At 39.1% G+C, this 27,308-nt stretch overlaps 1 pseudogene; it reads left to right on the top strand.

Annotated features, from left to right (window-relative positions):
* Positions 1-4,777: 4,777 nt before the first annotated feature.
* LOC120870616 lies at positions 4,778-12,754 on the top strand (annotated as a pseudogene).
* Positions 12,755-27,308: the final 14,554 nt, after the last annotated feature.

The following is a 27,308-nucleotide window of genomic DNA, read 5'->3' as shown; positions in this document are numbered from 1 at the left end:
TCAGTAACCTCAGATATACAGATGACACCACCCTTATGGCAGAAAGTGAAGAGAAACTAAAAAGTCTCTTGATGAGAGTGAAAGAAGAGAGTGAAAAAGTTGGCTTAAAGCTCAACATTCAGAAAATGAAGATCATGGCATCTGGCCCCATCACTTCATGGGAAATAGACGGGGAAACAGTGGAAACAGTGTCAGATTTTATTTTTGGGGGCTCCAAAATCACTGCAGATGGTGACTGCAGCCATGAAATTAAAAGACGCTTACTCCTTGGAAGAAAAGTTATGAGCAACCTAGATAGCACATTGAAAAGCAGAGACATTACTTTGCCAACAAAGGTCAGTCTAGTCAAGGCCATGGTTTATCCAGTGGTCATGTGTGGATGTGAGAGTTGGACTGTGAAGAAAGCTAAATGCCGAAGAATTGATGCTTTTGAACTGTGGTGTTGGAGAAGACTCTTGAGAGTCCCTTGGACTGCAAGGAGATCCAACCAGTCCATTCTGAAGGAGATCAACCCTGGGATTTCTTTGGAAGGAATGATGCTAAAGCTGAGACTCCAGTACTTTGGCCACCTCATGTGAAGAGTTGACTCATTGGAAAAGACTCTGATGCAGGGAGGGATTGGGGGCAGGAGGAAAAGGGGACGACCGAGGATGAGATGGCTGGATGGCATCACTGACTCAATGAATGTGAGTTTGAGTGAACTCTGGGAGATGGTGATGGATAGGGAGGCCTGGCGTGCTGCAATTCATGGGGTCGCAAAGAGTCGTACATGACCAAGTGACTGAACTGACCTGAACTTACCTTCAATTAGAAGGAGATTAGTAGGGAGCTATGAGTATCATCACATAAGAGAAATGCAACTTTTTTTAATTTCCAGAGGAGACTAACAATGCTGGACATGGGAATATTCTGAATAAACTATAATTGTACCACATCAGTTCTCTCAATTCATATAAAATGTTGCCATTTGTTAAAAAACATAGTCTGATTGATACATATATCCATGAATTAAAGTGAGGAGAATGGTTTTGATTTAGGGGCACTGTTTTCTTCAGAAATTCAGTGTGAGGTTGTATGAAGTAATGGCTGAGCTTATGGGGTTTGGAGTCACCTATCTCTTTGCGACCCCATGGACTATAGTCCTAGGAATTCTCCGGGTCAGAATACTGCAGTGGGTAGCCTTCCCCTTCTCCAGGGGATCTTCCCAACTCAGAGATCAAACCCAGGTCTCCTGCATTGCAGGTGGATTCTTTACCAGCTGAGCCACAAGGGAAGGACACAACTTACTATAACTTGACTCAATGAGAAGTGCACAATTCATTAGCTTTGTATCCTTGCAAAGGTTGTTTAACCTCTGACAACCATTTTATTCTTACCTATGTATTTTGAGAAGACTACTTAAATCACTGAGATGATGTAAGAATTAAATTTTAAAAATTTGTAAAATGCCATTGTGAATTCTGTATACAAAAATCCAAAATATTGCTCAATACATTTTAGGAATTTTAATTGTAGCATGGAGAGTACTCTGGCACTAGACACTAAGGCATGTAAAGGAGACTTGCTTATTAGAACTGGGGTGGAGTGTAAATTAACACAACTTTAAACAGGGAGTTGTATTTTAAAGTTCATTCTGCATCTGAGAGGTTGTATTTATATTCACATAAAGTGTAATAACAGAGAAGGCAATGGCACCCCACTCCAGTCCTCTTGCCTAGAAAGTCCCATGGACGGAGGAGCCTGGAAGGCTGCAGTCCATGGGGTCGCTGAGGGTCAGACACGACTGAGCAACTTCACTTTCACTTTTCACTTTCATGCATTGGAGAAGGAAATGGCCACCCACTCCAGTGTTCTTGCCTGGAGAATCCCAGGGACGGGGGAGCCTGGTGGGCTACCATCTATGGGGTCGCACAGAGTCGGACACGACTGAAGCAACTTAGCAGCAGCAGCAAAGTATAATAAACCTAAAAGTAGAATTACAGTGTTTAAAATTATCTAACTATAATAAAGTCTGTAACATAGTTTTTCAATAGCATTCTGTTTTATTTTAAATTGAAGTATAATTGATATACAATATTATATGATACAGGCATGCACCATAGTAATTCACAATTTTAAAAGGTTAAACTCCATGTATAGACATTATAAAATATTAGCTCCATTCCATCTGTCGTACAATATATCCTTGTAGCTCATTTTTTATTTTATACATAATAGTTTGCACCTCTTAACCCCCTTCCCTTTTTTGCTCCTCCTCATTTCCCTCTTCCCACTGGTAACCACTAGCTTGTTCTCTATATCTTTGAATCTGATTCTTTTCGCTATAAATCCTAGTTTGTTTTGGGCTTCCCAGGTGGCATTAGTGGTAAAGAACCCACCTGTCAACGCAGGTAGACATAAGAGACACAGGTTCGATCCCTGGGTTGGGAAGATTCCATGGAGGAGGGCATGGCAACCTACTCCAGTATTCTCGCCTGGAGAATCCCGTGGATAGAGCAGCCTGGCAGGTTGTAGTCCATAGGATCGCACAGAGTTGGACACGACTGAAGCGACTTAGCATACAAGCACACACTAGTTTGTTTTAGTTTTTAGATTCCACATATAAGAGCTATCATACAATATCTGTCTTGCTCTCCCTGACATAACACCGCTCCAGTTCCATCCATGTTGCTGCAAATGGCAAAATTTCATTATTTTTTGTTGGCTATATATACCACATCTTCTTTATCCATTCATCTGTTGATTGACACTAGTCTCCATACCTTGGCAATTATAATTAATGCTGCACAAATCATTTTGAATTAGTGTTTTCTTTTCTTTTTCTTTTTAGATATATACCCAGGAATGGAATTGCTGGATTCTATTTTTAGTTTTTTGAAAAACCTCCATGAAATCTTCCACAGTGGCTGCACCAATTCACATTCCCACCAACAGTGTACAAGTGTTCCCTTTTCTCTACATCCTCTCCCACATGTGTTACTTGTGTTATTTTTGATGATAACCATTCCTACAGGTGTGAGATTATATCTCATTGTGGTCTTAATTTGCATTTCTTTGATGATCAATGATGTTGAGTATTTTACATGTGCCTAGTGGCCATCTGTATGTATTCTTTAGAAAAATACGTATTCAGGTATTTTGCTCATTTTTAAATTGGGTTGTTTTGTTTTTAAAATTTAATTTTGAGTTGTATGAGCTGTTTATATATTTTGGATATTAATTCCTTATCATTCATGCTATTAGCAAATATTATCTACCATTCAGTCTTTTCATTTTGTGAATGATTTCCTTTACTGTGCAAAAACTTTAAGGTTTAATTAGGTCCCATTTGTTTATTTTTGCTTTTATTCCCTTTGCTTTAGGAGTTAGATCCATAAAATTCTGCTATGATCTATGTCAAAGAATGTTCTGCCTATGTTTTCGTCTAGAACTTATGTGGTATCTGGTCTTACATTTAAGCCTTAATCCATTTTGAGCTTATTTTTGTATATGGTGTTAGAGAATGTTCTGATTTCATTTTTTTACATGGAGTAGCCTTGTTTTCCCAGCACTAATTATTGAAGAGACTGTCTTTTCTCCGTTGTATATTTTTGTCTCCTTTTCATAGTGTTCTATTTCTTGAACACATCATAATAAATTTAATAGCAAAGTCTTCTCATATCTTTCTTTAGGATAAAGCACAAGAGGAGATGTGTTTAGGGGACATATTTCCAATAAAATGAGGAAATCATAATGAGTACTGGGAGTAAAAAATTGAACACATTTTCATACAAACACTAATTATGCTAAAACTGAGTTATTGTGCCAAAGATTGACTTTGAGTCCTTTATTAATTCTTCAGTTCCCTGCGTATTTTGATTTGGACAGTTGGCCTTTTCACACTGTAAGTTTGTGCACTCTACAAAGGTATCTTTAATACCTTCTAGTGCACAGAGATTGTCTCTTTTAAGCTTCTTTATGTGTTTCCTGGAGGTGTCACTAAAGTCAGTGACGGTATCAGGAGACATATTTGAAAAACCTTTTTACTTGGGTTAAATTATTGTCTAGCTTTAAATTTTCTTTAGTTTATTGAGACGTCTCAAGCTGTTGGCAGGGATAGGCTGCTGTCTAATCAACAGCGATAATTCTGTCATATCATCAGTTACCAGGAGATACTGTTCCTTGAGGAGTCCATAGAATCACAGCACTTTTCAGTATTGAAGCAACTGAAAGGTCACAGTGCCTTCATTTCAACTGTAGAGGGTAAGTAATTTTCCCAAATCTTTAAGACTAAGTTGCAGTGAAACAAGGGATTGATTAAAGGTCTCCTAACTTGCAATCATTTTCTATCCACCACCTCAACTTCTAAACACATCCACACATACATTTGTCAAAATAGCTCTTTCTCCAAATGCAGAGGAAAGAAACAATCCTAAAAGTCAAACTTATGTATATTAATAATTCACAGGCCAGCAGACAGATGGCTCACAACAAGGGCTCAAATCAAATGTTTCATATGCGACTGGACAAACCTTTGAAGCAATAAATGAAAACCTTTTAAGGGAGGAAATTTTGAAGTTTCAGAAGAGGACTCTCATACTAAATCTCTGATCAGCAACTGATGATGCTTCTCATCTCTGGTGCTGATTGGTTCTCTAACACTGAGATCACCCAATCTAGGAACAAAGATATGAGCCCTTGGTTGGTATCACTTGGAATGTGGGTGGAGGAGGGCTCATGTCTTCACTGAGTGAGACCTCCCTGCTCCCCCACACCTTGTCGTTTCCTGTTCTCCAGCATGGTGTGACTGTGTTTCCCCAGAGGCTCCTGGATGGCAGCTCTGACAGTGATACTGATCGTGATGAACCCTCCTCTTTGGGCCAGGGACACCCCACATAAGTGTCTGCCTTGGGGCAGGGGGTGAGCTATCATGGAATGGGGGAAGGAAGGGAGCTAGCTTTGTCACTGTGTTCAGGCCATGTCCCTTAAAATTGTGACATATTCTTCATACCTATATATAGTGGCTAAGCTGGGTCTGAATAATTGGTAACATTTCTGATGTTCATATGTAACATCAGTGTGCCTTATGGAATATTTCAGTATATAGGGGAAATTTTAATTCATTTCACATTTATTATTTGAAAATTTCCATAAAGATTAACACTATGTACTAGAGATCATGGCTATGTGTTGAGGAACATGAATTCTTCTCTGGAGTTTATTATCAATTTTGTTATCAAGTTGAGCTTTGGTTGCCAAATAAAATATAGGACAGTCAGGTAAATTTAAATTTGAATTTCAAATAAACAGCAAATAATTTATCCAGAATCTTTAATTGGGCACACTGTAGTTTTATTTGCTAAATGGTACATGGCTGAGGGATGGCCATACATATAGTTCTGTTACTATATAGACAGAATATGACTGCGGACTAACATTGCTAACCACAACCATGTAGGTTGATACATACAAGCTACAGTGAACAGCGACTTCACACTTTATTTTTTAACTTTCTTGTCTGTCAAGTAGGACCTCAGAGGATTTGTGAATGGTAAGACATGGATGGTCTGATCCAGGTTCCTCTCCTTCCTAGAATCATACCTAAAGGTCCATAGAGCTTTAGGAATGTCTGTTCAGTTTTGGTAAACTGTCTAATTGAGAATGTCATCTTTTCTTAGTTTCCCCCCTTCTGAGGGGACTTGATTACAGAAGTGAGAGTTCTATATCTGACCAAGGCTGGCAATTTGATATCTACTAGTATTATTGAGAGTAGGGAATCAAAAGTTAGAAGATAAGTTAGTTTGGGCCATTGTACTGGATGAAATGGCTGTGGCTGAAATTTACTACTAAATATAAGTAATGGCTCAGTGGAATGAAAATCAAGAAGGATGATGATGATATGAGGAATAAATTAACATGGCTTAGTGACTGACTGGGGCTTCCAGGTGGCACTAGTGGTAAGGAGACTTAAGAGGTGCGGGATTGACCCCTGATGGGGAAGATCCCCTGGAGGAAGGCATGGCAACCCTGCTCAGTATTCTTGCCTGGAGAACCCCATGGACAGAGGCACCTGGCAGGCTATGGTCCATGGTGTAGCAAAGAGACGGACACAGCTGAGGCAACTTAGCACACACGCACTGACTTGTTGACAAGGCAAAGAAATCAGTAAACCTTCCTTTCAAACAAATTCAGTAACAAATGTGCTGGAAAAATAGCTTTGCGCTGGGTCCAGATTTTTAAAAAACATATTTCATGTAACATCAATGTTTTTAACAGATATAATATTCCATTTAAAATGCAATTCTCAGCACACCATCATTAGCAGTGTTTTTCTTTTTTAATCACTGATTTTTCAGATGGTTTACCTCATGATTCTTATTCATCCCTTTCATCTCCTTCCTTTGCCAAAGCAACTTTAGGTGATATCTGGAGCTATTTTTTATTGTCACCACTGAGGGACTGTTCTGATATCTAGTGTGTAAAGCTAGAGGTGCAGGAAAACAGACTAAAATGTATAAAACAGCACATTCACAACAAAGAATTACCTGATCCAAAAATGTCAACAGTGTTGAAGTTAAAAACATTGGATTGCACTGTGTTACATATAAAAAGTCTAGGCACACACTTTTACTCACCTTTCAATTCAGTTCCTTGTGGTTTACTTTACCATGTTTTTACCAAAAAAGCCAGGCAGTTGTATACATTCACCATTTTATTGAACTTGTTCAATCAACGCAAGTTCAGTTCAGTTCAGTTGCTCAGTCATGTCTGACTTTTAGTGACCTCATGGACTGCAGCACGCCAGGCTTCCCTGCCCATCACCAGCTTCCAGAACTTGCTCAAACTCTGGTCCAAAAGTCAATGATGCCATCCAACAATCTCATCCTCTGTCGTTCCCTTCTCCTCCTGCCTTCAATCTTTCATAGCCTCAGAGTCTTTTCCAATGAGTCAGTTCTTGGCATCAGGTGGTCAAAGTATTGGAGCTTCAGCTTCAGCACCAGTCCTTCCAGTGAATATTCAGGACTGATTTTGGATCTCCTCACAGTCCAAGGGATTCTAAAGAATCTTCTGCAGCACCACAGTTCAAAAGCATCAGTTCTTCGGCGCTCAGCTTTTTTTATGGTCCAACTCTCACATCCATATATAACTACTGGAAAAACCATAGCTTTGACTAGACAGACTTTGTTGGCAAAGTAATGCCTCTGCTTTTTAATAAGCTGTCTAGGTTGGTCATAGCTTTCTTCCAAGGAGCGTCTTTTAATTTCATGGCTGCATTCACCACCTGCAGTGATTTTGGAACCCAAGAAAATACAGTCTGTCACTGTTTTCCCATCTATTTGCCTTGAAGTAATGGGAACAGATGCCATGATCTTAGTTTTTTGAATATTGAGTTTTAAGCCAGCTTTTTCACTCTCCGCTTTCACTTTCACCAAAAGGCTCTTTAGTTCCTCTTCTCTTTCTGCCAGAAGGGTGTGTCATCTGCATATCTGAGGTGATTGATATTTCTCCCGGCAATCTTGATTCCAGCTTGTGCTTTATTCAGCCCAGTGTTTCTCATGCTGTACTTTGCATGAAAATTAAATAAGCAGGGTGATAATATAGAGACTTGACATACTTTTTTTCCCAATTTGGGACTTGTCTGTTGTTCGTGTCCAGTTCTAACCGTCGCTTCTTGATCTGCATACAGATTTCTCAGGAGGCAGGTCAGGTAGTCTGGTATTCCCATCTCTTGAAGAATTTTCCACAGCTTGTTGTGATCCACACAAAGATTTGGGCATAGTCTATAAAGTAGAAGCAGATGTTTTTCTGGGACTCTCTGCATTTTTATTTTTTACTTTATGCAATGTTTTTCAATATTGTATGAGTTCTTCATCACCTGTTAACTTTCAACAACTTGCTTTTGTAAGTCATAAGTAGTAGTGACTGCACACGTTTTTCAGTAAAATGCTTCAATCTTCTGTGGCAATTGTATATTCTATGTTATTGAAAGGGCTTCCCAGGTGGCTCAATGGTAAAGAATCTGTCTGCCATGCAGGAGACACGAGTTTGATCCCTGTGTCAGGAAGATTCCCGGGGGGAATAAAATAGCAACCCTCTCCAGGATTCTCACCTGGGAAAACTCATGGACAGAGAACCCATTGTGGGCTACAGTCCATGGGGTCACAAAAGAGTCAGACATGACTTAGTGGCTAATCCACATATTGAAATTGTTAAATGTTTTCATTTATTCATCTTAATTGCAGGGTTATTCTTTAACTCTGTTTTGATATTTTCACAGTTCAATTAAACAGAAAGATAAAACAAAAATATATACATATATATGATATAAAGTTATATTTATGCATGTGTGTGTATTATTCATTCAGTTGGGTCCAACTCTTTGTGACCCCATGGACTACAGCCTGCCAGGCTCCTTTGTCCATGGAATTATCCAGGCAGGAATACTGGAGTGGGTAGCTTTTTGCTTCTCCAGGGGATCTTTGCAACCCAGGGGTTGAACCCATGTCTCCTGTATTGCAGGCAGATTCTTTACTGTCTGAGCCATCAGGGAAATCCCAAATATATGCATACATATATGTATGATATTTAAAATATTGAAAATATAGAAGCACATATGATGATAAGAACTGAGACACATCTAACCTTCTCAGGTCAGATCTTCCAAATGGATTTTTGCACCAATTTTTTAAAAAAATCTGACTTTCTGAGTTTTTTGGATTTAGAAAAGCTGTTGTGGTATTGTGGACCTGTATTATAATGTTGCTTTTAATATCCTCAAAACTCTTCAGTAGTTTCTCTTTACATTTATTGTTACTGTAAAGCCAAGATCCTAACACACCCAGCTCCCTGCGATTTCTCATCTTTACTCTCCTTCCTCTCACTCAGTGCTCCAGTGAATTGTTTTCTTGTCATTTCTTGAACTGATGAAGAAATTCATCAGTTCTTTTATATTTTGGTCCATTGTATTATTTTATCTAAAATGTGATTCCTTTTCCCCAAAACTGAGATTCATAGCCACTTTTCCTCTAGCTCATATCCACTTAACCTTTCATATCACATCATCACCATCTTCCTTTAGAGATGACTTCTTTGGCACCCTAATGTAATTTAGATCATCCTGTAACTCTCTGTTATAGATCTGCACATTTCTCTTTTGACATTTCTCACTCTCATCTAAATCCTTGCATGGTTGAATTTTTTCCATCACTTTTACTAGATATTAAGCTTCTTTGGATTCCTAGGGGGCAGCACAGGCCTGAAGCTCACCAGTAAAGAAGTAGGTGCTCTGGAGGAAGAGCTAAAGAACTTGTGGGGGTGAGAGGAGGGAGTCACGAGTGTCTTTCTGGTCGGGGCTTCCGGGAAGAGTGGTGATGGGGAAAATCCTGGTCCAGCTCAGGCTTGAAGGGCTCCAGTCAACCACTGAAGCCACTTGGAGACCAGAGGGGTCTCCTCTGCCCACCTTCACCTGCCTCCACTGTAGGCAGATGAAAGAAGGACCTGTGGTAGTTTAGGGGTGCCTGTGGAGCAAATGAGCAAGCCCTAGTGTCCTCCTGCGCTTGGGCAGCCCTCATTCCTGGCCGTCACATCAGTTCCTTCCTGGGAGCCCACCAGGGTGACTGAATCCTGCTGTTCCCACAGCACATTTCATGGTGCAGGGCAAGTCCAAGTGTCATTTCTCCATCCTGACTGAGCAGGTGTGGTTCTTGGCCAGATACTTCTATAACCAGGAGTTGGTGCATTTTGACAGTGACAACGTGGGTGAGTTCAGGGCAGTGACCGAGCTGGGAAGGCTCTTTGCTGAGAGTTGGAGTCATCAGAAGGACTTTGTGGAGTGGACGTGGGCTGTGGTGGACACGTTCTGCAGACACAACTACTGGGCTGGTGAGAGCTTCATGGTGCAGCAGCAAAGTGAGTTCAGGGGTGGGCAGCCAGGGGACTGGGGACAGTGTGTGTGTGTGTGTGTGTGTGTGTGTGAGAGAGAGAGAGAGACAAAGAGACAGAGAGACTGAGTCCCAGTGAATGTGTTGTTTTATAAGCAAGTTGAGCATAGAAGAATTGATGCTTTTAAACTGTGGTGTTGGAGAAGACTCTTGAAAGTCCCTTGGACTGCAAGGAGATCCAACCAGTCCATCCTAAAGGAGATCAGTCCTGGGTGTTCATTGGAAGGACTGATGTTGAAACTCCAATCCTTTGGCCACCTGATGCAAAGAGCTGACTCATTTGTAAAGACTCTGATGCTGGGAAAGATTGAAGTGGGAGGAGAAGGGGACGACAGAGGATGAGATGGTTGGGTGGCATCTCTGACTTAATGGACATGAGTTTGGGTAAACTCCGGGGGTTGGTGATGGAGAGGGAGGCCTGTCGTGCTTTAGTCCATGGGGTCGCAAAGAGTTGGACACGACTGAGTGACTGAACTGACTGATACTTAAGGAGGGTTCCTGTGAGAGCATGTTGCCTGAAGAAATGACACTCGGACTTGCCCTGCACCATCAAATGTGCTGGGGGAACTGAAGGATTCGGTCGTCCTGCTGGGCTCCCAGGAAGGAACTGATGTGACGGCCACCAATGAGGGCTGCCCAAGCGCAGGAGGACCACTAGGGCTCGCTCATGGCTCCACAGGCACCCCTCAACCACCACGGGCTCTTCTTTCATCTGCCTGTGAGACTTTGTCAGTTATTGTGAAAGGAAAGAGACAGTGTGTGTGGTTGGGGGAGTACCCTGGAATCTGGGAGGACCAAGAGGGAGGGAGGGTGTGTGTGGGGGGAGGGGTGCAGAAGGGAGACTCTAGGCATCCTTGATGGTCCTTGTGGGAGAAAAGAGTGGGGGAGGGGAGTCAACACTGGTGGATGGGTGGTTAGAGAGGCGGGAGGGGACTTCAGGGTGTCTGTGGTTGGGGGGAGGGTTTGGGGGAGGAGAGGTGAGGAATGTTCAAGGATTGGCAGCATGTGAGGAGAGTCACAACCCGCTCTAGGTACACATCCTTTTAATACTGACCCCCGAGAAATAAGTGTGCAGGTGTCTGTGTGCAGAAGCATTTCATTGACAAAGAGCTAGCAGACTAATTCTTGAGAGATGGGGAACTTCCGAAGCACTTCTGATTACTCTAAGGCTTTGTTTATGTCTAAATTTCTTGCTTTTTTGGTTTTCTTTATATGTACTTTTACATAGTTGAAATGCTTGTGAAACCAGCTTTCTGAATTATATTGATAGCTTTGCCACGTAACACACTTTTACTTTTTTTATAATGAATGCTAATAGTATTTGTGTGGTTACATATTATTTATTTTTATAGTTGTAAAATATACATTACATTCCCTTTTGTTAGATATTTCTTTCATTATAGCCAAATACTTAGTTTAAAATTTACTTTTAAAAAGTTTTAATTAAAATTTTATTTATTTCCAAGGTTCTTGAACATTTCTCACATATTTATTGGCTAATTGTTATTGCTGCCTTAAGAATTACATATTGTCTCTTATCTCTCTGGTCCTAGTATTTTCCTCTGTGATTTTATGGGTTCTCTATGTGTTAAGATGAACACATTGATGATTTTCTCCAGTTTGTGGTTTATATTTTGATTCAGTTCATTATTTTCCATTTTAGAAATTTAAATATTTTAATTTATGTAATATACTGAGAAAATGTTAGTAATGGTTTACCATTGATCTTAAATCTACTATTTTGTGAAACTGTAAAAATATTTTCCCCCAGGTTTCTCCTTCTAGTTTTTGTTTGTTTGTTTGTTCATTTGTTTTAACTGTGTTTATTGTAGCTGGTGGAGTTCAGAACGAGGCACTAAGGCCATGTATCAGTAAATTCCAAACCCTGCCCCAAACTGAGGCATTCAAAAGTGTGAGTGCCTGGACACAGCTTTCCCAGGATTTCATATTCTATCTCTACACTTACCCCACTACTCTTTCCTAAGTTATCCACATTACTTTGAACCATATTTTCTCTCTAATGAAACAAAAATAATATGTAGCTAACACATATTGAAGGCTAAATTCCAGTTGTAGCTTAACATACTTTAGGTGCAATCATCCTCAGATAACCTTCAGAGATCACTTCGTATTATTATCCTCCTTGGTAGGTTATAAAGCTGAGGTACAGGGAATGTGAATATTATACTAGGATCCATCAGTAAGAGAGAGAGCTTGGAACTGGACCCAGGCAGCATGGTTACAGAAGTTGTGCTATTCATGAATACACAATTGCTTTGCAAAAAATTATAAACACTTCCATTGAATAATGAATAAATGGTTCTTTGGATAAAGAAACCCACAAATTTCCTCCACATCTCTCAAATCTAATATGTTCATGCTGTAAGGATTAAAGACAAGGCTCATGGCACTAACTACTGTTTAGCCACATGGCCAGCTCTAGTGGGGCCTGTCCAATCCTGCATTCTGGAACAGCAGACTAAATGAAGAAAGGCAGCCAGTCAGGGAGACTTACTGTCTCCTTCACTTAGTCCCTCTGCTTTTTCCCTCCTAGTGGAGCCTACAGTGACTGTGTATTCTGCAAAGACCCAGCCCCTGCAGCACCACGACCTCCTGGTCTGCTCTGTGAATGGTATCTACCCAGGACACGTTGAAGTCAGGTGGTTCCGGAACGGCCATGAAGAGGAAGCTGGGGTGATCTCCACAGGCCTGATCCAGAATGGAGACTGGCCCTTCCAGACAGTGGTGATGCTTGAAACAGTTCCTCAGAGTGGAGAGGTCTACACCTGCTAAGTGGATCACCCCAGCCAGACGAGCCCTCTCACAGTGGAATGGAGTGAGAAGCTTTCTGATCTCATAAGTTCCTCACCCACCAAGGATGGGGCTTGCTTACCTCTGAATGTCAGGTTTCTCCTCGCTCAACACCATATTTTTTATTTGCTTCATGCTCTTTCTTTCTTAGCACAAATTGTTGGGGAGTAGCCATGATATCCTGTGATAGAAATCTTCTGATAGTTTACAGATATGCTTTGATAGTTTCTATCAATACCTATACCTGCTGGTGAGACAGTTCTTCCTGGCAGGCAGAGAAGAGGTGTCCCTGCTCTGAGTCTCCATGATATCACAGTTCATCAGTCCCCTTTGTTGGGCTGGACTTGTACATCTAATGCTGTCGCTCTGGGTTCACTGTTATTTGACAAGAAGCACATCCTCTACAATGTAGGGACCTTCTTGATATGAGAGGAGTCCAGTCTCAGCGCTGCCTTTTATTAGCTCTGTCGTACTAGACAAGCTACTTAACATCTTTGAGTCTCAGGCTCCACAACCATGAGATGGAGAAGTCATGGCTTTATGTCAGGGTTGTGATGTTTAAATGAGTTCGATGCCTTAACCTTGTAGCTACTCTGTGTGATTTTTAATCTTTTTTTAATGACCAGGTATTCTAATTCTTCCAGGCAACCTTCTTCTCCCATCCTCAAAGCTTAGGGAAGTTGGATTGGGATAAAGATCACTGAAACTGACTTCTTTTCTAGGGGCTGACTCTGCTCAGAGCAAGATGATGAGTGGCATCAGGGGCTTTGTTCTGGGTCTGCTCTTCCTTGGGATCAGGTTGTTCATCTACTTTAGGAACCAGAAAGGTAAGGAACCTGTTGGCAGCTGATACTCACTTTTGAGTGAAGAAATATGGCTTTGCTCAGTTAGTTCTCTGAACATCAATGAACTCATCTAAAGCGTTTCCTTCCCTTGCGTGCATGCCTGCTAAATCACTTCAGTCATATTCGACCCTGTGATCCCAAGGACTGTAGCCTGGCAGGCTCCTCTGTTCATAGGATCCTCCAGGCAAGAATACTGGAGTGGGTCGCCATGCCCTCCTCTAGGGGATTTTCCCCACCCAAGGATTGAACCCACTTCTCTTATGTCTCCTGCATTGGCAGGCAGGTTCTTTACCATTAGATCTACCTGGGAAGCCCCTATTGACCTCAATTTCCTGAAAGTCTAGGATTCAATAGGCTTTGGAAACTTAGAAACTTATGTTTGAAACATAAGAGATTATGGTATTTAGAGAAAAGAAAAAGGTTAGCATGCATGGTGATTTAGGGTGGAGACTCTGGGACAGATGGACACTAAGGCTGATGAAATTACATTCTATTTGTGAGAGGAAAGCTTCATGCTCTTGATGTCTGCTCTCCTGTCTGGCCTTGCAGGTTGGCCTCATGTGGTCTGGGCTGTGGTATTAGAGAAATCTTAGAAGGCTGATATGGGCCTGGGGACACTGTGTTTTGGAGACTGACTTTCCTCCATTTATTATAAGTATGTTTCTTCCCGTCTCTTTCCCAAAACACTCTGGACTTCAGCCAGCAGGTAATGCTCTTTAATTCTCTTTTAAACTAATATTTACTCTCTCCATAACAGATGGTAGGGCTAATAAGAGTGGAAAGAGAAATAATGGAAAAGATTTTGAATCAGATTGAATCAAATAATTGAATAATAATGAATTGAATAATTCAAAATAATTGAATAATTCAAATAATTGAATAATCAGATTGAATCAAATAATTGAATCAAATAATGGAAAAGATTTTGAACAGGCAGTTGACAGTAAAGCTTCTTCTCTCCACTAAACAGGAAGGACTGTGCTCTAAGGTAGCTTTGGCTCAGGAAGACATAAGAATTTGCTTTCCTTCTTAGTATAATGCTTTAACATGATGCCCTGAAAGAGCACGCATGCACACACACATGCAGACAAAGCCTGCTTGCTGAATTAGATCTGAAAACAACCCTCTCCACTGTCTTTTGCAGGACTCCTAAGCTGAAGTGAAGATGGTAACGCTCAAGCAAAAACTCTCTACTAGCTTCTTTGCATCATGGAAAGGTTTCTTGATTAGCTCTTACTCTTCTTCAGAGAGTGCTTTCTTAGGATCTGGTTTGCTCTTAGTCCAGTGACCCTGTTGAAAATGTTCTCCTTGATGGCTTCTTCAGTCCCCAATCTTAACCTGGAAGTTCTTAAATTGAAGGCAACACCGTATCTTCATTTTTCCTAGCTCCTTTTTGTTTTCGGCTTTTACTGCCTTCGGTGTATCTGAACTCTTCTTCTGTCAACATTGCTTTATAATGTCTTTATCAAATAAATATGGAGTGAAAATCTTCTGCTTTACATAGTGTCAGGGAGTAAAATGTAAAAGGAAAAATGTAAAGAAAGAGTCCATTGCACTCTAATGGTGTTTTTATTTATCTTCCTGTAGTTTGGTCACATTTGAAAGGTTCTTTGCTTTATATCCTGTTTTAACTTGAGTTTTCTACATTCTATCATTAGATATGTTTTCCTGAGCTAAGAGAAAGGCCTCAATGAACCCATTTCTTTGTGGTCTCCTACGTCTTTGTGTTCTCAAAGACAAACACAGACATTCCTTTACATCATGGAATACAGAAATTGTTGTGTCTGACTCTTTGCAACCCCATGGACTGTAGCCTGCCAGGCTCTCTGTCCATGGAATTCTCCAGGCAAGAATACTGGAGTGGGTTGCCATTTCCTTCTCCAGGGGATCTTCCCGACCTAGGGATAGAACCCACGCCTCCTGGCTTGCAGGCTGATTCTTTACCAAATAAATCATTGTGTAGCTATAATTGTAAGTCAGTATATAGTTCTAAATTCCATATATTTTAATAATATTAAGGAGTTGGATAGATTTCAGAGAAAGATAACTTAACTGGTTAAAGTGAAAGTGTTAGTCACTCAGTTGTGTCCAACTCTTTGTGACCCCATGGTTTGTCCCTGGAAATCTCCAGGCAAGAATACTGGAGTGGGTTGCCTTTCCCTTTTCCGGTGGATCTTCCTGACCTAGGGATCACACCTGGGTCTCCTATATTGTAGGCAGATTCTTTATTGTCTGAGCTACCAGAGAATTGTTTGAGAAGATGATTCAGTTCAGTTCAGTTAAGTAGCTCAGTCATGTCCGACACTTTGGGACCCCATGGACCGCAGCATGCCAGGCTTCCCTGTCCATCACCAACTTGCGGAGTTTACTCAAACTCTTGTTCATTGAGTCGGTGATGCCATCCAGCCATCTCATCCTCTGTTGTCCCCTTCTCTGGCCTTCAATCTTTCCCAGCATCAGTGTCTTTTTCAATGAGTCAGTCCTTGCCATCAGGTGGCCAAATATTGGAATTTCAGCTTCAACATCAGTCCTTCCAATGAATATTCAGGACTGATTTCCATTAGCATAGACTGGTTGGATCTCCTCGCAGTCCAAGGAACTCTCAAGAGTCTTCTCCAACACCACAGTTCAAAAGCATCAAACTTCAGTGCTCAGCTTTCTTTATAGTCCAGCTCTCACATCCATACATGACAACTGGAAAAACCATAGCTTTGACGAGACAGACCTTTGTTGGCAAAGCAATGTCTCTGCTTTTTAATATGCTGTCTAGGTTGGTCCTAGCTTTTCTTCCAAAAGCAAGCATCTTTTAATTTCATGGTTGCAGCCACCATCTGCAGTGATTTTGGAGCCCAAGAAAATAAAAGTCTCTCACTGTTTCCCCATCTATATGCCATGAAGTAATGGGACCGGATGCCATGATCTTAGTTTTCTGAATGTTGAGTTTTAAGTTAACTTTTTCACCATCCTCTTTCACTTTTATCAAGAGGCTCTTTTGTTCTTTGCTTTCTGCCATAAGAGTGGTGTCATCTGCATATCTGTGGTTATTGATATTTCTCCTGGCAATCTTGATTCCAGTTTGTGCTTCATCCAGCCCAGTGTTTCTCGTGATGTACTCTGCATAGAAGTTAAATAAGCAGGGTGACAATATACAGCCTTGACATACTCCTTTCCCGATTTGGAACCAGTCTGTTGTTCTATGTCCAGTTCTAATTGTTGCTTCTTGACCTACATACAGATTTCTGAGAAGGCAGTTCAGGTGGTCTGGTATTCCCATCTCTTTCAGAATTTTCCACAGTTTATTGTGATCCACACAGTCAAAGACTTTGGCATAGTCAATAAAGCAGAAATAGATGTTTTTCTGGAACTCTCTTGCTTTTTCCATGATCCAGCGGATGTTGGCAATTTGATCTCTGGTTCCTCTGCTTTTTCTAAATCCAGCTTGAACATCTAGAATTTCACAGTTCATGTATTGCTGAAGGCTGGCTTGGAGAATTTTGAGCATTACTTTACTAGCATGTGAGATGAGTGCAATTGTGTGGTAGTTTGAACATTCTTTGGTATTGCATTTCTTGGGATTGGAATGAAAACTGACCTTTTCCAGTGCTATGGCCACTGCTGAGTTTTCCATATTTGCTGGCATATTGAGTGCAACACTTTCACAGCATCATCTTTCAGGATTTGAAATAGCTCAACTGGAATTCCATCATCTCCACTGGCTTTGTTCGTAGTGATGCTTCCTAAAGCCTACTTGACTTTGCATTCAAGGATGTCTGGCTCTAGCTGAGTGATCACACCATCGTGATTATCTGGGTCATGAAGATCTTTTTTGTATAGATCATCCGTGTATTCTTGCCACCTCTTCTTAATATCTTCTGCTTCTGTTAGGTTCATACCATTTCCATCCTTTATTGAGCCCATCTTTGCATGAAATGTTCCCTTGGTATCTCTAATTTTCTTGAAGAGGTCTTTCCCATTCTATTGTTTTCCTCTATTTCTTTGCGCTGATTGCTGAGGAAGGCTTTCTTATCTCTCCTTGCTGTTCTTTGGAACTCTGCATTCAAATGGGTATATCTTTCCTTTTCTCCTTTGCCTTTCTCTTCTCTCCTATTCGCAGATATTTGTAAGGCCTCCTCAGACAACCATTTTGCCTTTCTGCATTTCTTTTTCTTGGGGATGGTCTTGATCACTGCCTCCTGTACAATGTCATCAACCTCTGTCCATAGTTCTTCAGGCACTCTGTCTATCAGATCTAGTCCCTTGAATCTATTTCTCACTTCCACTGTATAATCATATGGGGTTTGATTTAAGTCATACCTGAATGGTCTAGTGGTTTTCTCTACTGTCTTCAATTTAAGTCTGAATTTGTCAATAGGGAGTTCATGGTCTGAGCCACAGTCATCTCCCAATCTTGTTTTTGCTGACTGTATGAAACTTCTCCATCTTCGGCTGCAAAGAATATAATCAATCTGATTTTGGTATTGACTATCTAGTGATGTCCACGTGTAGAGTCTTCTTTTGTGTTGTTGGAAGAGGGTGTTTTCTATGACCAGTGTGTTCTCTCGGCAAAACCCTATTAGCCTTTGCCTGCTTCATTCTGTACTCCAAGGTCAAATTTGCCTGTTAGTCCAGGTATTTCTTGACTTCCTACTTTTGCATTCCAGTCCCCTATAATGAAAAGGACATCTTTTTAGGGTGTTAATTCTAGAAGGTCTTGTACGTCTTCATAGGATCATTCAACTTCAGCTTCTTCAGCATTACTGGTCGGGGCATAAACTTGGATTACTGTGACGTTGAATCGTTTGCCTTGAAAATGAACAGAGAAGATGGTTAAGTTCTGCTACTGCATTCCATCTAAGGAGTCATTTCCAAATGTAAATCAAATCTATATACTAGATAATAAATTGAGTAGTTCATTCCAAAGTTATAGACATTTAAAGCAACTTCTCCACAGTCAGGGATAACTATTATTTTATTTTCAAGCAAATTCAAAGGTTATTTTATGCACATATTAATTACACAGTTTTTATAGGAAACAGTGTATCATTCTGTAGGAGTTTGATAAGCTGATAATAACATCTCCAATATACATTCAGTTAAAATCATTGCAGATGGTGACTGCAGCCATGAAATTAAAAGATGTTTACACCTTGGAAGAAAGTTATGACCAATCTAGATAGCATATTGAAAAGCAGAGACATTACTTTGCCAATAAATGTCTGTCTAGTCAAGGCTATGGTTTTTCCAGTGGTCATGCATGGATGTGAGAGTTGGACTGTGAAGAAAGCTGAGTGCTGAAGAATTGATGCTTTTGAACTGTGGTGTTGGAGAAGACTCTTGAGAGTCCCTTGGACTGCAAAGAGATCCAACCAGTCCATTCTGAAGGAGATCAACCCTGGGATTTCTTTGGAAGAAATGATGCTAAAGCTGAAACTGCAGTACTTTGGCCACCTCATGCGAAGAGTTGACTCATTGGAAAAGACCCTGATGCTGGGAGGGATTGGGGGCAGGAGGAGAGGGGATGACAGAGGATGAGATGGCTGGATGGCATCACTGACTCGATGGACGTGAGTTTGAGTGAACTCCAGGAGTTGGTGATGGACAGGGAGGCCTGGAGTGCTGCGATTCATGGGGTCGCAGAGTTGGACACGACTGAGCAACTGAACTGAACTGAACTGAAGATAAACTCTGTTTAATCCTGAGGTTACAACTTTATTCTCACATTGTTCTCTGAGAAGAAATGAGGTGTTATTTTATTTAATACCTTTGCTATGAAATTATAAGGTAGAATTAAAGTATATGGTATGAATATATCACTGAAGATGATTTTTGCCACTAGTAAAAGAAAATCGAATTGACTTTATTTTTCTTTATTATCTCACATAACAGATTTGAGGTAAGGAATCTCCAGAGATGGTTAATTTATTACCAACAATCTTAAATAAACCTGGAAAAGAGAATTGCATCTTCTCCCTTGCTTTTAAAGGGTGCAACTGAGCTTTTCCTAGAGTGTTCCCAGTAGACCTACTTCCCCATGTACTGGGAGGACCCTGGATCACAATGGCAGCTGAGACAAACTGTGATTTACCATTTGTTATGTGACCCTGTCTCCCCTGATATATATGGGAAGAGCAGGAGCAAAGCCATTTGTGCTAGAAAGAAAAGAATGGTAAATGGGGTAGAGGAAAATGATTTAGGGTAAGAAAAGTATAGTATCTGGTCCTTTTAGAGTGTATTTTTAAGTATTTCCACATGAAAGATGATAGATTATTTTTTCTAATTTTCATTTTAATTTAAGATGATAGATTCTTGATAGATCATATCAATTCAAAGTTTTTTTTTTAACACTCAGTATTAAATTCCAGCCATACTCAAACCCCCAACTCCAAAAGCAAAAGGGTTATTATTTGTTTGTTTTAGAACTTAATATACTGACCCTAACCCTAACCCTGCTTATTTAACTTATATGCAGAGTACATCATGAGAAACACTGGGTTGGAAGAAGCACAAGCTGGAAACAAGATGGCTGGGAGAAATGTCAATAACCTCAGATAAGCAGATGACACCACCCTTATGGCAGAAAGTGAAGAAGAACTAAAGAGCCTCTTGATGAAAGTGAAAGAGGAGAGTGAAAAATTTGGCTTAAAGCTCAACATTCAGAAAACTAAGATCATGGCATCTGGTCCCATCACTTCATGGGAAATAGATGGGGAAATAGTTTCAGACTTTATTTTCTTGGGCTTCAAAATCACTGCAGATGGTGACTGCAGCTATGAAATTAAAAAATGCTTACTCCTTGGAGGAAAGTTATGACCAACCTAGATAGCATAATGAAAAGCAGAGACATTACTTTGCCGACTAAGGTCCGTCTAGTCAAGGCTATGGTTTTTCCAGTGGTCATGTATGGATGTGAGAGTTGGACTGTGAAGAAAGCTGAGCACAGAAAAATTGATGCTTTTGAACTGTGGTGTTGGAGAAGACTCTTGAGCATCCCTTGGACTGCAAGGAGATCCAACCAGTCCATTCTGAAGGAGATCGGTCCTGGGTGTTCTTTGGAAGGAATGATGCTGAAGCTGAAACTCCAGTACTTTGGCCACCTCATGCGAAGAGTTGACTCATTGGAAAAGACTCTGATGCTGGAGGGATTGGGGGTGGGAGGAGTAGGGGATGACAGAGGATGAGATGGTTGAATGGCATCACTGAGTCAATGGCCATGAGTTTGGGTAAACTCTGTGAGTTGGAGATGGACAGGGAGGCCTGGCGTGCTGCAGTCCATGGGGTCACAAAGTGTCAGACATGACTGAGTGACTTAACTGAACTGAACTGAATCTTTATGAGAAAAGATGTATTTCCCAGAGAAATTTTTGAAAAAAAAAAAAAGACACATAATGAGAAGTGACTAGCTTTCTTGTTGTTGTTTAGTTGCTAAGTCATGTCTGACTCTTTTGCAACCTCATGTACAGTAGTCTGCCAGGCTCCTCTGTCCATGAGATCTCCCAGGTAAGAATACTGGAGTGGGTTGCCCTTTCTTCCTCCAGGGTTCTTCCTTACCCAGGGATCAAGTCTATGTCTCCTGCATTGGCAGGTGGATTCTTTTCCACAGAGCCACCTGGGAAGCGTGATTAGCTTTACGAGACACTGAAATGTACTATAGATCTATAGTAAGATGTATTTTCTTTTGCACTGATTCATTATTCATTATGTACACCAGTAATACAGAGTCCAGATGATATCGCTGACCAACTGAAGTTTAGTTTAGTACAGAGAGCTTCAAGTTGTTGGTGATATATATCCCAAGTTCATTCCTTTCAACAAAATGGTTCCCTGATAAATAAAAATTGAGAACGCAAAGAAAAAAAAAAAACTGAGAAAGAAAAAATTAATAAAATAATGGTTATTATTATTTCCATTACTTTCATTGTCATAATTCTGTTTGAAGCAGAAAAGTCTTTATAATTCCTGATGGGTAGCTGCTGAGAATGTATAATATTGCAACTACTTTGAAAGACACTTTGACAGTTTCTTGAAAAGTTAAAAGTTATATTTACCATATGATTGAACAGTTCTTCTCTTTGAAATATCCTCAAGAGATATGAAAATGTATGTCCTCACAGATAGATGTGTGCAAAAATTCATAGCCATATTACTCATAATCATCAAAACTGAAAACAATCCAAATATCCATCAGTTAGTGAGTGGATAAACAAAATGTGCCACATTCATTCAATGGAATAATTCAGCCACGAAGGAGAATAAATTATGTGAAATGACAGTATTTAGAAGAAATGATGATACATGTTACAAAATGAATGAGCCTAAAGAATACTGTACTAAGTGAAATAGCCAGACAAAATATCTATATATCTCATAATTTCATTTACATGAACCATCTGGAAAAAGGTAAATTTGTAGACAGAGAAGTCAGATGAGGGAGGTATAGAGCTTTAAATATTTACTCTTACAATCTCCAAATGTGTATTCTCATCATTTATATAAGACCCTTGACTTTTCCCAATAGTGTGTTCCAGTTTTCAGTATAGAAGCCTTATTTATCTTTTTGGTGTATTCATTACTAGATACCCGCTATTCTTGGTTATTATTGTGAATGGCAACATCATCTTGACTTTGATTTTGATTTGTTTCCGGTAAAGCAGAATATAATTGGTTTTATGTATCCAGATATAGTGGTAGTTATTAATCTATAAAATTACCTACTATTTTTATAATCAAGATAATGATAATTTTAATTCCTTTGTCACATCCCTGTATCTTTTATTTATTTATTTTTTGGGGCATTTTTTATTGTCTAACGATTCCCTGGTGGCTCACACGGTAAAGCATCTACCTGCAATGCAGGATACCCGGGTTCGATTCCTGGGTCGAGAGGATCCATTGGAGAAGGAAATGGCACTCTTGCCTAGAAAGTTCCATGGATAGAGGAGCCTGGTGGGCTACAATCCATGGGGTAACAAAGAGTCGGATACAGCTGAGAGACTTTGCTTTCTAACATCTCAAGTACTCTAGATATCATGGGGAAATTTTAAAATATTTCCCCATTGAGTCTGATATGTGCAGTGGGGTAGCTATCCTTTCTGAGACTGAAAAAAATCACTCTTTGTTCTAGTTTTTAATAGTAGAGTAAAAAATTAAATGCAAGTGTTGAATTCTGTCAATTGATATTTTATAATTTAATCAAGATGGTCATATGTCTTTTCTCCTTCTTTCAGTTAATATAGTGAATTACATTAATTTTCAATTGTTAAAGCAACCTTCATTCCTGGAATAGGCTCCATATGACATTGGTGTATTTTGCTTTTTATAAAGCACCTGATTTAATTTGCTAATATTTTCTTAAAGTTTGACATCTATGTTTATAAGAATGATGAGTCTGTAAATTTCTTTTTGTTTAGGGTCCTTGCCAGTATTTGACATAAAGACTATACAGGTTTCATAAAAGTATTTGAAGTGACTTTTCTTTAGACGTTTGCATTAAATTAGCATGATTTCTTTCTTAAATATTTAAAAAAAATTTACTGAAGAACAGGCCATTAAAAAAATGATACACCAGCCCCAAGCATCTTGTATCCTGCATCAAACTGAGACTGGTGATTCATTTCTTATATGATATTATACATGTTTCAATGCCATTCTCCCAAATCATCCCACCCTCTCCCTCTCCCACAGAGTCCAAAAGACTGTTCTCTACATCTGTGTCTCTTTTGCTGTCTCGCATACAGGGTTATTGTTACCATCTTTCTAAATTCCATATATATGCGTTAGTATACTGTATTGGTGTTTTTCTTTCTGGCTTACTTCATTCTGTAAAATCAGCTCCAGTTTCATCCACCTCATTAGAACTGGATGACCCAGAGGGATGGTATGGGGAGGGAGGTGGGTGAGGGGCTCAGGATTGGGAACACGTGTGCACCCGTGGCAGATTCGTGTTGATGTGTGGCAAAACCAATACAATATTGTAAAGTAATTAGCCTCCAATTAAAATAAATTAATTAAATTTAAAAAAATAAAAAAAATTATACAAAGAGAGACACCCAAGAGCACTATAAATAAATATTCTAAAAAACATTTTAGTAACTCATAGGCAGAGAAAAGAAAAAATACGTATAAAATATAGAAGGAACAAATAGAAAACAATGATAAAATGGCAGATTTAAATCTCAACTAACAACTACAATAAATGTAAATGTTTACCACAGTAGAGATAGTCCCCTACCACTTAATGATGGTTCAGCTTATGATTTTTTTGACTTTTACAGTGGTGCAAAAGTGATATACATTCATAGAAACTATGGATTGAATTTTGATCTTTTTCTGGGTCATCAATATGCAGTATGATACTCTCTCAAAATGCTGGGCAGTGGCAGCGAGCTCCAGCTCCCAGTCAGCCACACTATCTTGAGGATAAACAATCAATACATTTACAACCATTCTACCACCCATAAAACCATTCTGTTTCCACATTCAGTACAAGGCTCAATATATCACAAGAGACATTAAACAATAGTTATAAAGCAGGTTGTATGTTAGATGATTTTACACAACTGTGGGCTAATATAATGGTCACATTTAAGTTCAGTTCAGTCGTTCAGTCATGTCCAACTCTTTGCTACCCCATGGACTATAGCACGCCAGGCCTCCCTGTCCATCACCAACTCCCAGAGCTTGCTCAAACTCATGTCCATTGAGCTGGTGATGCCATCCAAGCATCTCATCCTCTGTTGTCCCCTTCTCCTGCCTTCAATCTTTCCCGGCATCAGGGTCTTTTCCAATGAGTCAGTTCTTCACACCAGATGGCCAAAGTATTAGAGTTTCAGCTTCAGCTTAACATTTAACATTTAAGTTAGTTTAGGGTAAGCTATGATGTTCAGTTGGTTAGGTGTATTAAACACATTTGTGATGTTTTCAACTTTTTAAAAATTGTTTTTGTTTTTGGTGTTTTGATATTTTCAACTAATCAGTAAATAACCCTATCATAAGTAGAGGAAGATCTGTAATCAAACTGCTAGATGGATAATGACCCACTAATTAATGTCTATGAGAAGTTCATTTCAATTACAGCAATATAAGTAGGTTGAATGCAAAAAAAAAAAAAAGAGTACAATGTGCAAATATTATCAAAACAGAGCAGAAGAGTCTGTATTAACATAAGATAAAGTAGATTTTAGAACAAATAAAATTACCAGGAACAGAGGAGGAACATTACATAAAGATAAAAACATTCTCCACCAAGTAAACAATGCAATTCTGAATGTGTTGCACCCAACAGTGGAACTGAAAAATAGGTGAAGAAAAAACTGATCCAACTAAAATGAAAAAAAAAAAATTCACAATTATAGCTGGAGATTTCAGTATTCCTCTCAAAACAACTAAACAGAAACTCAAGGATGGAAAAGAACTTGACACTGTGAACAAACAGGGTCTAATCAATATTTAGAGAACAATATTTACAGACCAATGTTTATAAATAATCCAAAGATCTAAGTGGAGGTTTTATACTCCCAATAAAAATGTAAAAACAACATATCAAAATTTGTGAGATACAGCTAAAACAGTGCTTAGCAAGAAATTAACAGCACTAAATGTTGACTGTAGAGAAGCTGAGAAATCTATTAATAAAGTAAGTTCCCACCTAAAGGAACTAAAAAAAGAAAAGCAAAAAATTCAAGGCAGGCAGAAGGAAGGATTGAGATTCAGACATGAGCAGAAATTAGTGATATTGAAAACAGAACAACATAAAATATCAATAAAATGAAAACTGACTTTTTTAAGAGATCAGTAAAAATGACAAGCTTTTAGCAAGACTGATAATGAAAATAGTATTTACAAGTATCAGGAAGAAAACAAGAGATACCCACACACCCTACAGATACCAAAAAATAATAAAGTGATACTACAAACAACTTTATACACACAAATTTGATAACTTCTGCAAAATGAGCCGACTCTTCAAGAAGTATAAATAAAAAATTCTCAGAAGATGAACTGGATAATCTGAACACCTCTGTAACTATTTTAAAATTTTAATTCTTTATATTTAAACTCAAGAAAAAGAAATCTCCAGAGCCAGGTGGTTTCATAAAATGGATAGTTCTATAAAATGTTTAAAGACTTAAAAATATTTCTAAAATAACAACTGAGTTTAGCAGGGTCTCAGGATGCAAAATAAACCTACACACATCAATTCTATTTCTATATACTTGCAATGAATACATGGAGTCGAATTTAACAGTAAAATATTATGACCAATCATTAAAAACTGAGATAAATACATACAAACCTAACAAACACGTATAGAACTTGTATGCTGAAAGTGTTTTAAACACTTGCTTAAATAATAAAAAGCTGTAAATATTTGAAGAGACATACTATGTTCTTGTATTGGCAGATTCCCCCTTTCCCAGTGATCTTTAGGTTTAATGCAACTCCTATAGGTTTGTTTGACAACATTAGAAAGAGATGTCAAGACAAGGGGAATAGCTCCTTTTCCTACCTGGTGAGAATGACTAGTAAATTTGTGTTTTGAAGATAGAAACTTGTTTATCTATGATAATGAACTAATGGCAAAAGAACTGCTAAAATAATTCATTATTTATTTTGAAATAGACACCTGGGATCACTGGACAGTTGCTAGTGGAAAACCAAGGTGGAGTTTTGAAAAATAATGTGGCCAGTAATTATAATGGATAAAGAGGTGTATATTTTGCTCTAGCACAATGAACACAAGATCTAGATCAAAGAGAAAAAAAAAAAAACCTCTTTCTACATACGATATTAATGGGCAACTTTATGAGAATTCTAGATGATCTCTCTGTGACTACTTAACAGAAAATGTTTTGGTTCTATGGCTTCCCTGGTGGCTCAGACAGTAAAGAATCCACTTGCAATGTGGGAGACCTGGGTTCAATCCCTGGGTTGGGAAGATCCCCTGGAGAAGGGAATGGCTACCCACTCCAGCATTCTGGCCTAGAGAATTCTGTGGACAGAGGAGCCTAGCAGGTTATATATAGTTCATGGGGTCATAAAGAGTCAGACACAACTGAGCAACTTTCACTTCACTTCACTCACAATCCAATATTTGAGCTTGTGTTATTTGGAGTCACATATATCTTGGTTCAGTCTGAAATGTACCATTTTCTACTCCTGTATCCTTGCAAAGCTTATTTAACCTCCAAGCATAATTTTCCTCTTTTGCAGGATTAGAAGGAATACTAAAATCCCTGAAATGATGTGAGAATTATATTTCAAAAAGATGTATAAAAAGATCCTTGTATAATTCTGGGTACAAGGTAAAGAGAGCAAAAATTGCTCAATTAATTATAGTCATTTTTATTGCCAAATGGTGAGTACTATCGCTAGAACTATTAGCGCACATAAAGGATAAATGCTTATCAGAACTGGGGTGGAGTGTAAATTAATGCTGAACTTTAGACAGATAGTTGGCCTCTAAAGTCCATTCTAAATCTGAGATATTACATTTATTCTAAAACAATGTGCAATAATTATCTAATATAGATTTATATGTTTAAAATTATGTGATTATGTCAGAAGATATAATTCATAGTTTTCCCATAGTGTTCTCTTTCCTAAATACTCTGTAATGTATTCATTAGCAAAGTTTTCTTTTCTTAGGATAAAGCAAGAGAAGTTGATAAATAAGGGACATATCCCCAGTAAAATGAGGAAATCCTAACGGGAAACAGGAATAAGGAACTCAACA

Source organism: Oryx dammah, unplaced genomic scaffold, assembly GCF_014754425.2.
Source record: "Oryx dammah isolate SB20612 unplaced genomic scaffold, SCBI_Odam_1.1 HiC_scaffold_11, whole genome shotgun sequence".
In the NCBI taxonomy this organism is placed as follows: Eukaryota; Metazoa; Chordata; class Mammalia; order Artiodactyla; family Bovidae; genus Oryx; species Oryx dammah.
The sequence above is the reverse complement of the archived record's forward strand: the minus strand, read 5'-3'. Positions and strand labels throughout refer to the sequence as shown.